General features: G+C 42.5%; 1 protein-coding gene across 2 annotated transcripts in view; it reads right to left on the reverse strand.

Moving 5' to 3' along the window:
- The window catches only part of LGR6 (leucine rich repeat containing G protein-coupled receptor 6), a 280,020-nt gene that overhangs the window by 248,621 nt on the left and 16,280 nt on the right, over positions 1 to 15,119 (reverse strand). The window contains exon 1 of one of the 2 annotated variants that reach the window (XM_053245503.1): positions 7,811 to 7,881. The exons of the other annotated variant lie outside the window; for it this stretch is intronic. The gene's annotated coding sequence lies outside the window, so the exon portion shown is untranslated. Of the gene's footprint in view, positions 1 to 7,810; positions 7,882 to 15,119 lie in introns of those variants that run through there. 2 annotated transcript variants of the gene reach the window in all.

Here is a 15,119-nt window from a genome sequence, read left to right on the forward strand (position 1 = left end):
TCTCCTGTCCCTGTACTGGGATTCCAATCCAGATTGGGGTGGGCGGGGGGGGGGGCGGGGGGGGCATGGATGCTTCCAAACAAAAAAGCAAAGAAGAGGATCTTCAAGATGTGTAATGCCCACTTTGGCCTTAAGGAATCCTAGCCTTGTGGTGCTCAATTAATCTATAAAGAAAGCTTTTTGTACAGCGATCACCTGATTCCCATTCTTTCTTTTATCCAGGATGTGACAGCTATAGAACATAACAGATGTCTCTGTTTTGACCATGGTTTGCAAATGCACCACAGCATCCTTATTTTTGGAGCTTACTTTTGCCAATTCTGCCTGTCAACGAACAATCAAACCCTACTTAAATCCAACGCATCTGAGCAGTGTTCCCTCTTATTTTTTTTCATTTGTGTGCAGAATGAGTTCTGTTCTGGACAGCAGTATCAAAGCAGTGCACGCATGCAGTTTTCCTTTCTCAGCATTGCTCCCTTTGGTAACAACATACATGTAGCATAGCAGAGGCAAACCACCCTCACTCAAAGGGAAATAAGAACAACAACAAATACCTAGAAGGCCTGTTAACTAAAATTTGGCTTTGGGGGGCGGGTAAGAGGCATGAAAGGAAGATGCTTGTCTAAGTGATGGGCTAGTGCTCACAAGGTTTATATTTTTTAATGTAAGCATGTTTTTATTAGAACATTTTGCATATTGGGTTTTTTTATACAGGATAATCGTCAACCATGAGATAAGAATCAAGGCTATGGTAATACAAACATAACATCCAAATTAAGATTTTGCAGATAGCAGTAAGACGCTCTACTAGAAAACCAATGAAAATTCTGACAGAAGAGGAACAGAATGATAGCATTCATCTGACCACCAAAACCCAAAGCAACAAGAACTCTGAGAAGGAATACAAAATCCTGATCTATGGGGAAAATATGGAGCTGCAATATACTGAGTCAAGACTACTGGTCCAGCTAGCGTAGTATTGTCTGCACAGTGACTAGCAGAAGCTTTTCAAAGTTTCAGACAAGGGTATTTCCCCAGACCTAATTAGAGATGCCAGGGATTAACACAAAACACGCTGTATGTAATATGTGCTCTACCACTCAGTTACAGTTCCTCCTCAAAATAATACAAAGTTACGTATGCCTTTGTATGTAGTCCGAAACGTCAGCTGGTTCAGAATGCGGCAGCCAGGTTGGTCTCTGGGTCATCTCGGAGAGACCATGTTAATCCTTTACTGAGGGAGTTACACTGGCTGCCAATAGGTTTCCGGATGAAATACAAAATGCTATTTATAACTTACAAAGCCCTAAATGGCTTAGGCCCTGGGTATCTAAGAGAGCGTCTTCTTCATTACAAGCCCCACCGCCCATTGAGGTCATCTGAGAAGATCCGTTTCCAGTTACCGCCGACTCGTTTGGTGGCTACACAGAGACAGGTCTTCTCGGTCGCTGCCCCAAGATTGTGGAATGCGCTCCCTGCTGAGATACGATCCTCTCCATCTCTGGCAATTTTCAAAAAACACCTGAAAACCCATCTCTTCACCCAAGCTTACTCGGCATTCTAAATTTGGGGGTTTTTAAAATCTGGTTTATTTTAAAATTAAAAACCTGATTTCGGGGGTTTTAATTACTGTAATGGTTTAATTGTTGTTTTAAAATGTTTTTAAATTGTTAGTTGTTATATTGTTTTTAATTTGTTTTAGCTCTTTAGTGTTTTAGTGGTTTGTTTTAACTGTAAACCGCCCTGAGCCATTTTGGAGGGGCGGTATATAAATTAAATAAATAAATAAATAAATAAATAATACGTGAAGCAAAGAAAGTCAAAAAAGATCTTATCCAAAAAGAGTAAGGAATGATGAATGGCCTGATAGATTCATAGTCTAGCCCCACTATCAGTTAAATGGCCAACATGCTGTGGAAAGGCCTCTGCACTATTTTAAGTCATGGAGCATCTGCCTGCCTCTACAACACCACTAGGACTGCCCTCAATATGTACAGCAGCCCCAGAGGGTCGGAAACACTGAGGTTGGATTGTGCAGCATGTTGGCCAGTGTTTTTATTACTGATAAGCTGCCATGAATTTCTTTAAGATGGTAAAATAAATAATAAAGCAAACAAGTCCCTTCCTGAGCTTACCAGCTTTGGCAAGGCCTCTAGGACCTCTTTGGACATCAGGTTGTTGGTTTTTGGTTTTTTGGGCTGCTTTTTTTAATGTATACTTTTCTTTTTAAGCATGCATCTAAAAATGTAAACTTGACAAACAGATGCTTGATAAGACTTGTACGATATGAAACATTTGTAAGAGAGCATGATAGTTGCTGATCTCTGTTGAGTTTGCACTTGATGGAAAAAACCCAGGTCTGCAGCTATGCAATGTGTGAAATGTCCCCAGTTGACACAATGGAGCTTGGCCAGTACTGCCTCCAATCATCTTTCCCTTTCCTAACAATGGATAAAACATTCTTTTATAGCTGGGTGGACTAGAGACAGCTATTCACTGGTCACCTTCCGGAATATTATTATATGTCCTAACCATTCAGTGACTACATCCTGGGCCATTTCTTCTACTTTCTCTTTCATGATGTAGGGAAATGAGAACAGTCATATTCTATGGATATCACAAGAGTAACAGCTTGTCCTCCCACACTATAGGCATTTATGTTTGCCTTGCTGCAAGTCGATGGCTACAAGAAGCCAACGTTCATGAGGCAATTCTACAACACAGAAACACAAGCTTCCTTACATGTAAATGTGTGGTGAGCAACTGAGGATATGCACGCATGAAATGAATTGTTTCCCTCTCAACACAAGAGGGAAACAAGAGGAAGAGTGAGCTTGCATTACCTCTTCTCAGTCCTTTTCTTTAATGTTCATAGCAGGAGCCAACAATCTTCCTAAATACCTGCAGTTCACATATTTCCCCATTCTAGATGTTAACACAGAAACATGAAAATAGGACACATGAACTTATGTAGACTCATATGACAAATTTCTCTGTCTACTGATGAAAGGTAGCCACAGCTGTGACGACGTATAAGAGCCTCCAACAATGCATAGCACCATTATTTAAGAATTAAGGGGAGAAAGCTCTATGGTCTGTTTGCCAAGGTGACCAAATCAAGGCAAGGCATATTTTCCACGCTTTCTTTCTCCAGTCTGCTGGCAAGCCACTGATCTGGAACTTATGGCCCATCCCAAAGCCCAGAGAAGTCATTGAGAAGACTCATGATGCTCTTGCCATACCTTGGGGGCAGTCTATAAACATACATCCAAAATGTCATCAACGTTTCACACAACAAGTTAAGGAAAATTAAAGCACAGATGAAATGCAAACCATTCCAGGAAGGACAGTCCAATCTGGGTGCTGGGATGAAACTTGAGCTGGGTCCCTCCAAGGCTTTGCAGTGCCTGTGGAGTCTGACTCAATCAATACTGATGCTGTCATAACTGGGCCAGAGCCATGCCCGGTGCCTGTTTTAACTTAAGTCTTCCAGTACTAATAGGATCTGAATGCAGAACAAGACGAAGGGAAATTCATTTAGATTGAGTGGCAAAGTCTTTGTAGTGCCACATGCCTCGTTGATTATCAGGAGAGAAAGCCAAAGTTAATTAGCATCTTCTCAGTTCTCAGGATGCCTGGCTTCTGGGTTGAGAGAAGAATATGATCAGTGACACAAATTGAGGTGTCAGCTGCAATATCCTGGATCCACCCAAAACTGGAAAATGAGAACTGGCAAATGGGAACCGGGAGGCTACAGGAAACCTGTTAGAAATCCGTCTGCTTCATTTCCTCCAGCAGCCAAGTAAATCCGTCCTCCTCCATAATGCTTCTTCAGTACACCTGATCTAACATTATTTTCCCAGATATCAACTCCTGACATGATACCAACATATTTTAAATAGAGCTTAATCATCTATTCAAAGGTCTTTCTTACAGCCATTTCTACTCTCGAATATTTTTTGCATCGTTTTTCATTTGATTTTTTCCCAGTATTCTTCCAACATATCTAAAACGTTTTGGTTTATGTTCTGATTATCTCAACTTATCTTTACACCAGCTGCGTCCATTTCTTGAGATGAACAACCTCAAAACGGTGGTACATCTGCTGGTAACCGCTAGGCTAGATTACTGCAATGTGCTCTATGTGGAGCTCCCTTTGTACATAGTCTGGAAACTACAGTTGGTTCAGAATGCGGCAGCCAGGTTGGTCTCTGGGTCATCTCTGAGAGACCATATTACTCCTGTGTTGAAGGAACTACACTGGCTGCCAATACATTTCCGGGCAAAATACAAGGTGCTGGTTATTACCTATAAAGCCCTAAACAGATTAAGCTCTGGGTATTTAAGAGAACATCTTCTTCTCCATGAGCCCCACTGCCTGTTAAGATCATCTGGAGAGGTTCGTCTGTGGTTGCCGCCAACTCATTTGGTGGCTGCTCAGGATTGGGCCTTTTCCGTTGCTGCCCCTGGACTTTGGAATGAGCTGAAATAAGAGCCTCCCCATCTCTGGTAACTTTTTAAAAGGCACTGAAGACACATTTATTCACCCAGGCTTTTAATTAGATTTATAGTTTTAATATTTTTAATATTGGATTTTAAATGTTTTCAATGTTTTAAATGATTTTAATTGCTAATTGATTTGATGTTTTAAATGGTTTTAACTGTAAACTGCCCAAAGACACAAGTTTTGGGCAGTATAGAAATATTTTAAATAAAACAAACAAACAAACAAACTAGTAAGATTGGTTGGTTTGCTAGTTCCTTGTTAGTTTGTTTCTAATTTTCCACATGTTGCCTGTTCTATATTTTGCACATTATGTTACCTGCCTTGTTATTCTTCTTTTTTAAAAAACCAACAATGTATCATTATTATTATTTATGTAGTGCCATCCATGTACATGGCACTTTACTTCAAATGATAGGACAGGCCCCTGTCCTGGGGGGCTCACAGTTTAAACAAGGGAGGCAAAGGAGAAGCAAAGTGGAGGCAGCGCAAACAGGGAAAGAAATGTGATGATTTCATGTGCATGTACTCAGGGTTAGTAGCAGTGGGGTATAAGCACTAAGGAGTTATGCCACCTCAGGGGGCTGAGGTGAGACAGTGGAAGACCAGAGAGGAGAGGGAACCAGCTTCCACTTGCTTCCACTCACTAGAACATGAATGCCACCGTGAACATAGCCTGTACAATTTATAGAGAGGAAAAATCATTCTGTCATTGAACCCAAGTCTCATTTCCTGTAATTTAAAAGATAGTGCTTCTATTTTTGTTTATTAGAATATGTATCTCCCACCGTTCTATCCTATATAGCACCTGTAAGTTTTCCTGTGTAGGGCAAACAGCAACTTCAAGGGGTGTGTGTGTGTGTGTGTGTGTGTGTGTGTGTGTGTGTACGAATGAATTCAGATCAGGAAAATGGGATGGCAGGAGAGCCCAAAACAATCCTCTTTACCCAGTATCTTAGTCTAAAGTAGGAGTCTTACAACTCCTCCATTTACCATTTTTAAAAACTTCAAGGGATCTGATCATGTATCTTTTAATCCTATGTGATTTGGCGCAAAGTTACACCTACCAGACTCCTTCAGCCTGCATATTACTTGCCTTTTATTACTCTTATGGCTGTCCGCTGAATGTCAGCAAATGGCCCAGCATATGCCTTATCTGGCCAAACCCAACATGAGAGCAAGTGAGAGTTCCAAAGGCAAGAATGAAGGAGAGAACAAGTCTTCCTTTTCATTCAACTAAAATCAGTAGTGAAATCTATTCTCTTGTGATTTTCCTTATTTTTTATGTAAATCATTCATTTTTTAACGTTTTGAAGTGGAAAACGTACACACACATACGTAAACATGCACACTGTACTTGTGTTGTTCTCGGCAAGTAGACACATGAAATAAACTTGATAGATGATGCTCATTTGGTGGAGATTCATGACCAATAGTTGTTGTCTGACTCCATTACCGCATTTAGAATTTTGGAGTCCTGAACGTTGCCTGGTTTTATAATGACCCCAGCTGGACAAGAAGTGGTGGTTCCCTGGGGCAGACCTGGGGAGAGATCCTGACAGGCTACAGAGGAGGAAATGGGGGTGGGGGGGGGGGAACTAGGATGGATTTGCCTTTGTCATGAGTTGCTTGTAGTGGGAAGAGAGGCTTTCAGGGACCTGGCTAATTCACACCTGTATTTTGTACTCTGGCACCCTAACCTGAGAGCGAAACTGTCTCATAAGCAGCAAGCCGTAAAATAGTACTGTTGTGGTTTAGGAAATGAGTCCATGGGCCTGTTTCAGCCTTTAAAAAAAAACTTGGTTATGGTCAGCCCCACCATTCACTGTGTTAGAAGGGGAAACAGAATATAACATTAATGGGCTTATAGTGACCACAGTATACTGTAATCATGACTTTTTTCTGTCACTGTGCAGTATGGAGTTGGAAAACAGGCCACAATGCCTAACTATAATTATTTTAAATTTGAAAATTAATTTCAATTAGCAAGTTTAGTTTGGAAAGTGAGAATGCCAAACAAAATAACATCCAGCCTAAATTACTCATGAGAAGTTCTACTGAAATTAATGGGACAAATTAGTAATGATTAACATGTCCCATTAATTTCCATGGGACTACTCATTAATCATTTGGTCTAGCTGTCAATGACTACTGAATCCTAAAGGAAGGTTTCAGCACCCCTTCCTGTCTGCTGCTTCTCCCCATGAAATTACACACCCCACTTTATATCTATTTCGGTTTGGCTGCAATTTATGTTTTAAAACCAGCTATAATTCTTCTGTGCTATATTTACCTGAATCCAAGACTAGGTTTTTCCAAGTTTTTTGATATTAGATATCAGGAGGTAGTCTTAAAATCAGAGTCCTGTTCCTTTCGACAAAATAGAGGCATAACTTATATTTAACTTCTAAGGGGGTCATCTTAAATTCAGAGTCATCTTCTATTCGGGTAAATTTGGTACACTTCCTTGATACTAAGTCCCACTGAACTCAGTAGGGTTTACTTGCAAGTAAACATGCGACTGGACTGCAGTTGGCATTTTTACCATTACTCTCACTTGCATTTAAAACCCCTTTCCCCCAAACACCTGTTTTCTAAACTGTTAGTCCTGATTGTTCAAATCCAACAATTCTGCCTTCACAAAAAATGGTGATAGTAATACAATACTTGGGTTAGGGTCAATTAAAAATCCTGAAGTAGCGTGCAAGGTTTTGTACGCACCGGAACTCTTTTTTCAGGCTGGACAAACAAACGCAGTAAAGTCGCTATTACTGGGCATGATTTAAGTCCTGCTCTGCAGTTTGTAAGATTTAAGATGTAATGGAGGCATTTGGCAGACTTAATCAGGTTAGATATGTCTGGAAAACGCTGGCTCCCCTTTGTCTTAAGACTTACAAACTGCAGACTGGGTCTCCCATCAATCCAAGCAACATCCCCCCCCCCTTCTCTCTTCCCCCTCACCCTTTAACACCTAGCCTGAAAAAGAGCTTTGGCACACTCATAACCTTGCACTCTAATTTGCGACTTGGCGGCTGGGCCTGCTAAATATATTGTTTTTGTTTTATTATTCCCCCTCCCCACCGTACGTGCTTTCTGCTTTTAAAAACACGGAGAAAGGCCATCCCTTGTGGTATTCTTATGGGTATTTGTCCCTAAATATGAACCATTCGTGAGCAGGACGGGCAGATGGCCAAAACTACACGACTCGACGGATGGAGCGCATGGAATTGAGAACCGGTTCCTAACGATCCCCAACATCCGAACAGCTCTCTCATCTCATCCCCCACCCCTTACACTCACACCTACCTTAGTCAACAGGAGGTATTTCCTTTCTATTGCACTCCCATGCGGTTCTCCTTTGCACCAGGCCGGGCCCCGACAAGACGCTGCCGCGCCTGGGCCTCGCCTTTCCTTTGAACATGGGGGAATGTTATTAATTGCCCGCCCTGGGGGGACATTCTCGGCTGGAAACTATTCAGTCTCCCCGGGGTCCCTTTGTAGTGGGACCTGCGGCTGCTCCTGCCGGCAGCCAAGAGGTTCCAGGAGCGGCTCCCACACGTACAGGTGTGTCTGACTCACTCCCCCCATAGGGGCTCCTTTCATTTGAAAAATCCTCTCCCTTCGAGCAGGGTTTAGGCAGCTACAGAAAGGTTCTTGGAGGAAGGTGAGAGGCAGGAAGAACAGGGCGCTTGAAAGTCTGCTCAGAACACCACGCTATATGAGGCAAAGGCCCTCCATGTTCAAGAAAAGGCCCTCCTCTGTGCATTACAAGTCTATGGCAATGATTTATAGGGTTTAAAAGATTTTTTAGACCAGGGCTCCAAACCATGCGTCCTCAGAGGTTGGGATACAATTCCCATCATCCTCAGCCAAGCTGGGGATGATGGGAGTTGCAGTCCAACACCTGGGGACCCAAGTTTGAGAATCCCAGATATAATCTATATATCAATAGATTTTAGTTTGCCATTTTATTTTCAGTCTGTTTCCTAATAACACCCAACACTGCATTTTCACTGACATTTTTTAGTGAGCTGTTGCCCACACAATACATTTCTCATCTCTCTCCAGAGTAGTCACAGCTAGTTCAGCCCTCGTGACTTTCTCTTTAGATCTTCCTGTTTATTGTTGTGCTAAATGTGGCTGACTATTTCTCTAAATCTCTAAATGTGACATCTGAAAAGATGAAACCTTCCTCTAAGCCAGACAATCCAGTTTCCCTCCACACTCTCATCAGCTTGCTTGACCATGGCAATATCTTCTTCTCCAGACTGGATAGCATCCATTGACTGACTGACTGATATTTATTTATTTATTTATTTAAAATATTTCTATGCCACCCAAAACATGCGTCTCTGGGCGGTTTACAATTAAAATCATTTAAAACATCAAATCAACTAACAATTAAAATCATTTAATAAAACATTTAAAATATTTAAAACCCAGTATTAATTTTTTTTAAACTATAAATCTAATTAAAAGCCTGGGTGTATAAATGTGTCTTCAGTGCCTTTTTAAAAGTTGCCAGAGATGGGGAGGCTCGAATCTCAACAGGGAACGCATTCCAAAGTCCAGGGGCAGCAATGGAGAAAGCCCATTCCCGAGTAGCCACCAGACGAGTTGGTGGCACCCGCAGATGAACCTCACCAGATGATCTAATCAGGTAGTGGGGCTCATAGCAAAAAAGACGTTCTCTTCAACAGCCTGGGCCTAAGCTATTTAGGGCTTTAACCAGCTGCTAAGGGCTTTAACCAGAACCTTGTATTTTGCCCGGAAATGTAGTTCTTTCAGCACAGGAATAATATGGTTTCTCCTAGATGATATTCATCCAGTACTAACAAAACAGATTCAAGTAAGATATATTTCATTGAGCACCACTGGCTTATTACATCCCATCCCATCACCCTTTCCTTCCACTGGTTCTTCTCTCTCCAATGAATAAAAAGCATGCATGCCATTCACGTTTTCTTGTAAACTTCCATCATTTATCACATCCTTGCTTCCCATCTCTTGTATACTGCTGCCATGCTAAATTTGTCCGGCTGCTGCCTACAAAAGACCCTGCAAAAGACAATGGGTAATATTGGAATGATGACACAACAGCTTAGCAGCTGCTTATAATGCTGTCACCATTCCCTATGTTCCCTTGTTCCGTCTGACCTGCGATTTGTCTGTAGAAATCTCCAGCTGCTCTTCAGTTATTGCATGTCCTTTAAATCTGAGGCCATGCAGTTGTTAAGTATGTACCTTGCCATCTGTACAATCTGGTATAAAGAACCATGCATAACCATGCATGAAATCATCAGGAGAGGTCCGTCTGCAGTTGCCACTAGCTTGTTTGGTGGCTGCTCAGGGATGGGCCTTCTCAGATGCTGCCCCAAGCTTTGGAATATGCTCCCTGCTGAAATAAGAGCCTCCCCATCTCTGACAACTTTTAAAAAGTCTTTAAAGATGCACCTATTCACCCAGGCTTTTAATTAAATATTGTTTTAACAGTTTTAGCAGCATTTTAAAATGTTGTTTTAAAATTTTAAATTGTTGTAATGTTTTAACTTTTACTATGTCATTTATTTTGTTTTATCTACCATTTTAAGTTTTTTATTGTCATTCATTTTAACTAATGTTTTAGCTTTTTGTTTGTTGTAAACTGCCCAGAGATGTGAGTTGTATAGAAGTGTGTATAAACAAACAAACAAACAAACAAACAAACAAACAAACAAACAAACATAAAAAGGCTGTTTGCATGTATTTGCTTATTGCACATGATTTATTTCACTGCTACTAGTTATTTGGTTAGTCTGGTGGAAAAACTGCACGGAGGGAAGGTAAAAACCCCACCCCCTTCACCATGCACACCTCTTATTCATGCATTCCTCCTGATGTGCAGTTTGGCCCTGAATCTGTAGCAACCTCGGGATCTAAATCCGACAATGCAAACATGGTGGGGAGCCATTTATAGGATGTACCACCCAGAGGTGCTCTTACCCCTGGATTTCTGGGCCGAAGTCCAGGGCCTCCACACCCTCTGCCGCCCCCACCCCCAAATCCTTCTTAGTCTGTCCCGAGTGGTGTGGTCGCCGTGCCTCCAGCCCATGCTGCGCCAGGTGGCCGAGCGTGACTGTGACCCGCTGCACCCGAGCATGACCTCTGCTTTAGAGACAGAGGAGAGAGTGGGGAAAGAAATCTGGGATGGGAATAGGTTAGGTTGCATTTTGAAATGTTTCTGCTGGAAACATTCACCTTCTCTCTTCTCTGTTGCTGCTCCCTGAACTCGAGCAGGTGCAACTGAGAGAACCGAGTGCATGATATGGCATTCCGGGCTGCCCATGCCCCTCCCCATTCACCCTTCGGCATCCCAAGGCCTGCCAGGAAATAAAAAGGGTTCAAAGCCAGTCTTAAATTCCTATAATCGCTAGTTAGAGCTCCTCACGCGCAGATCTAAGGGCATGAGCTCAGTGTTTGCAGTGCCCTGGGCAGATGAATAAGTGGCTTCTCCAGAATGGGGAGGGGCGAGGCAGGGAGGGAGCTGCCAGGCACCGCTTGCTCTGTGTGTGTGTGTGTGTGTGTGTGTGTGTGTTGTTCCCTCATCCTTACAAAGGTCTGGGGAACTGCTGCTGCTGCTCCAGTGTGAGCTAAGCAGGCAACGAATTCTCTGCGCTTTCATCTGCCTGTCTAGGGCAAACATTGATGGTCCTGCCAGTCTCCTCCAGTTAGAGGCTCCCTTTGCCATCACTTCAAGGCTGAACCCTTGTGCACGGCTGCCTCCCTTCCCAGAGACTGAGTGTGCTTTTCCTTCAGCTAGGAGCATTTATTTCCTACTGAGCACAAATCTAAAGTGCTGACATCTTGTTCATGTGATGCCTTTCATCTGGCACCCTGTGTGGCTCTGAAGAACCCTGAAAAGGCATGTCTCCAGAGTTTTAGTTGCTTAATTAACTTTTCACTTACAAAAACAATACGAACATTTCTATAGCAATTTCATGTGTTGAAATCACTGCACATACATTATCTTGGAATCCTTACAACCAGGGCCAGCCGGTGCACTAGACAGAACTAGGTGGTCGCCTGGAGTGCCAAGTCTTAGAGGGTGCAGCTGTGGCCGCTGCCACCTCGCCTCCTACAGTGAATAGCGGCTCCCAGTGGTGGCTGAGGCAGGGGGGCAGTGAGAAAGCAGATTACAAATACCTTTAAAACAGGCCTGCTCAACTTTGGCCCTCCTGCATATGTTGGCCTACAACTCCCATAATCCCTGGCTATTGGCCACTGTTGCTGGGGATTATGGGATTCATTGTCCAAAAAGAGATGGAGGGTCAAAGGTGACCAGGCCTGGTGTGCAGAGGGAACTGGACTTGGACAGGTTAAGATGTCACCCCCTCCGCACGTCAGGAAGATGGATTAACGCAGCTAACTCCCAATCAGATAGGCAAGTTCTCTGATGACAAGGAGGCTAACAATAACAGCAACAATAATGTGCAACAAGCAATTCCATTTTACCCACAAGGCAGGTTCACATGGTCCACTGCAAGTCAGTAAGCTGGTCACATGACAATAAAATGTCAGGATGCAAGAGAGTGCTCGTGGCCCCTGATTGGTGGCGGCCCGGGTTGTTTGAACCCATTCACCCAATAGTGGCTCTTCCCCTAAGCATATGGTCCCTGTAGTGATCAGCTTCCCCTTCCACTAAAGAGTTAACAGGGAGTGAACCCTTGTCTTATCTGACAGGCTGGTGAACGCCAGGGCTCAGCCAATCAGCACACCAGTTGGGTGGGATCTAGAGAGCTGTTGCCAGGAAGAAGGGAGTTATTTGTTGGGAGAAGCTAGGCTGGAGGTGCAAAGGAAAACAAGTGGCTATGGAGGCTGGCTGCAGGAGGATAACTGTAAAGCCTGGGGAGAGAGGATTACAGAAAGCTTGAAGTCTCATCAGGAATTTGGTGAGTTCAAGAAAAAGGGAAGTTTAGCCTAGGAAAAAGTTTGTTTAGTCAGACTTTGTGTTAGGGATCTTATATTGCTTTGTATATGTGTGAGCTCTGCGTATTCTGGATATTGTTCTAGCATAGTTTACCTGCCATGTAATTGAAATAACAAACACTAGCCTACACCCACCCTACCTAGGGCATTGCAAAAGACTCTATAAACATTTAAGTGTGCCTAAGACAACCTATTTTTGCAACCTATTAAGTATTCTTAACTGTATCTAAAAGCTGATAAAGCTTCAGATGGAAGAAGTCTGTAGTAATTGAATAAAACTGGGTTTTTAGTTCTTTTCTTTTTACAGGCCTCGCCGAATTGGCTTTTAACTCAGGAAAAGGGGGATTTATCTGGTGCAAACACCTCCTCAAATATTCAGCGGCTATCAGTTTTCTCACCACATGTAGGCTTGCACGTGGAAGATTTTTGTACTTATCTAATAGCAAAATAAAGAGAGTTTTCCCTGGGATTCCACCCCAAGCCCAGGAAGGTTCAAGCTCTGTTGATAAGAATGGTGGTGGGGGCAGCATTTTGAACCTACCGATAATACTGAATAGTTTTAGGAGAATCCCAACCAGGCAGCTCAGCAGGGATGCTTCTGCATTTCCCCCCCTCATGTGAGCTTGCTCTGAGACAAAGGCTGTAATCTGCTACACTCCCAGGTCAGAATTAATTATTCTTCTAAACCCAAGGTTTTGCACACGTGAGGGTAGCTTGCTGATAAAGGTCCAAACCATGGCTAGTAGAGATGAGATCTGCTGCTCATAACAATCCCTGGTTTCTTAACGATAGATTTAAGCGTCTGCACCTGAACATCTGAAGACTGCAATCCAACATACACTTACTTGGGAGGCATGCATCTGTCCGCCTTGTAAGATATTTTTAGAGACAGCTTCTTTCGTATGTCACATGCTTCTGAGACTCATTTGATGGCTATGTGGGCCTTCATGGGAGTGACCACCACTTTGTGGAGCTTCCTCTCCTGGGAGCTTTGATTGGCACCCTCCCTCTTCCTGTTTTGTGGCTTGTCAAAACTTGGTTATTCCAGCTGCTCCTCTTCATTTCTGCTGGCACTTTTAAATGGACTATGAGGTCTTTTATTCTTCTGCTATAGCACACACTCTGTTATTTTTATATTATTTGTTTTATAAATGGTGTCTTAATAGTGGTTTTAACTTTCTGTAAACTGCTTTGAATTAATAATGATGGATGGCAAGGCATGTTTTAGAAAAATAAATACATAAACAATGAGATATTTAAGTCATCAGAAATCTCATTGAGGTCAATGGGGCTTATCACAAGTAACAAGTTTAGGCTCAGGCTGCATATCCATCACTTAAAAACTGCTTCTGGCATGAGTAGGGGAGAGAAGATGTGGAAGAAATCAGCAAAAGTTAACCCAAATCAGCAATGGCCTGTCTGTCTGTGAAGCATTTGGGTTTTATCTCTCTCTTTCTGGAGGAGGAGAGCCAATCCTCTCCCATGCTCTTGCACTCATGACTTTATTTTTAACAAGAAAAGAACTGAAGGCAGCACAAGAGATTGCACTACTGTCATTGGAAAGGGGCTTGTGTGGGATTATTGCATGAAGGCTAAAATAAAATGCAACCTGGGTGTGATTTGACAGGCTGTGTGGAGAAGCCCTTTGTTACATTTGGGGGAGGCTCATTTAACAGCCACCTAATGGTGCAGCGGGGAAGCAACCTGCCTAGAGAGCAGAGGCTCTTGGTTAGAATCCCTGCTGATGTGTTTCCCAGAATATGGGAAACTCCTCTATCAGGCAGCAGCAAGCTGCTAAGAGGCATCATCTCATACTGCGTGGGAGGAGGCAACAATGGAAAATCACTGCTGTTATTCTATCAAGAAAACCACATGGGTCTGTGGTCTCCAAGAGTCAGCACGGACTCGACGGCACAACCTTTCCTTTCCTTTCCCTTTCATATCATTTGCAGCTGGACTGGGGAGGCTTATATTATAAATTTTGGAAATCTCTGCTCTAGACACACTTAATTCGTGCAATTTATAGCGGCTCCTTCCACACTAGAATGCTTTCATGTTGCTGAGGCATTGCTTTCGCCTAATTAGCTGGAACTGGAATTAAAATGGAGGTTACACACAGTACTTAATATAGCAGTATTATATTATCAACCAATGCCCCCCGGGCCAAGATCCTCCTATAATATTTACTAACAAATAAGTCCCATTCAGTGAAGGTCTTTCTCAGTTTTAATTGAAAGTAACCTCCTTGCAGGTTCTGCCTGCTTGATTGCTTCTTGTTGATCAGGGCTGGATTGATTGATAGATGGATTGATTATAATTGTATATCCCCAAACTTATGTCTCTGGACAGTTTACAACAATATAAAACAAATTAAGACAAATTAAAATATTAAAACCACAATTCTAGTTAAATAGCTTGGATGAACAAATGTGTTCTTAAAGACTTTTTTAAAGCTGTCACTAATAGATTAGTGATCAGTTGCCCTTTAATTGCTCCTTGAATCACATCTCTAAATTTCCATTGTAGCTTCTGTTCCTGTAGGGGGATGAGGACAGGTTTTAGAACTTTTTCTTTCTTTTTCATTTTTTAAATAGCAAAATAGTGCTATTTCACTAAAACCATGAGAAGAAAAAAATAATGGACATGATCG

Source organism: Hemicordylus capensis, chromosome 4 (genome assembly GCF_027244095.1).
Source record: "Hemicordylus capensis ecotype Gifberg chromosome 4, rHemCap1.1.pri, whole genome shotgun sequence".
Classification (NCBI taxonomy): domain Eukaryota; kingdom Metazoa; phylum Chordata; class Lepidosauria; order Squamata; family Cordylidae; genus Hemicordylus; species Hemicordylus capensis.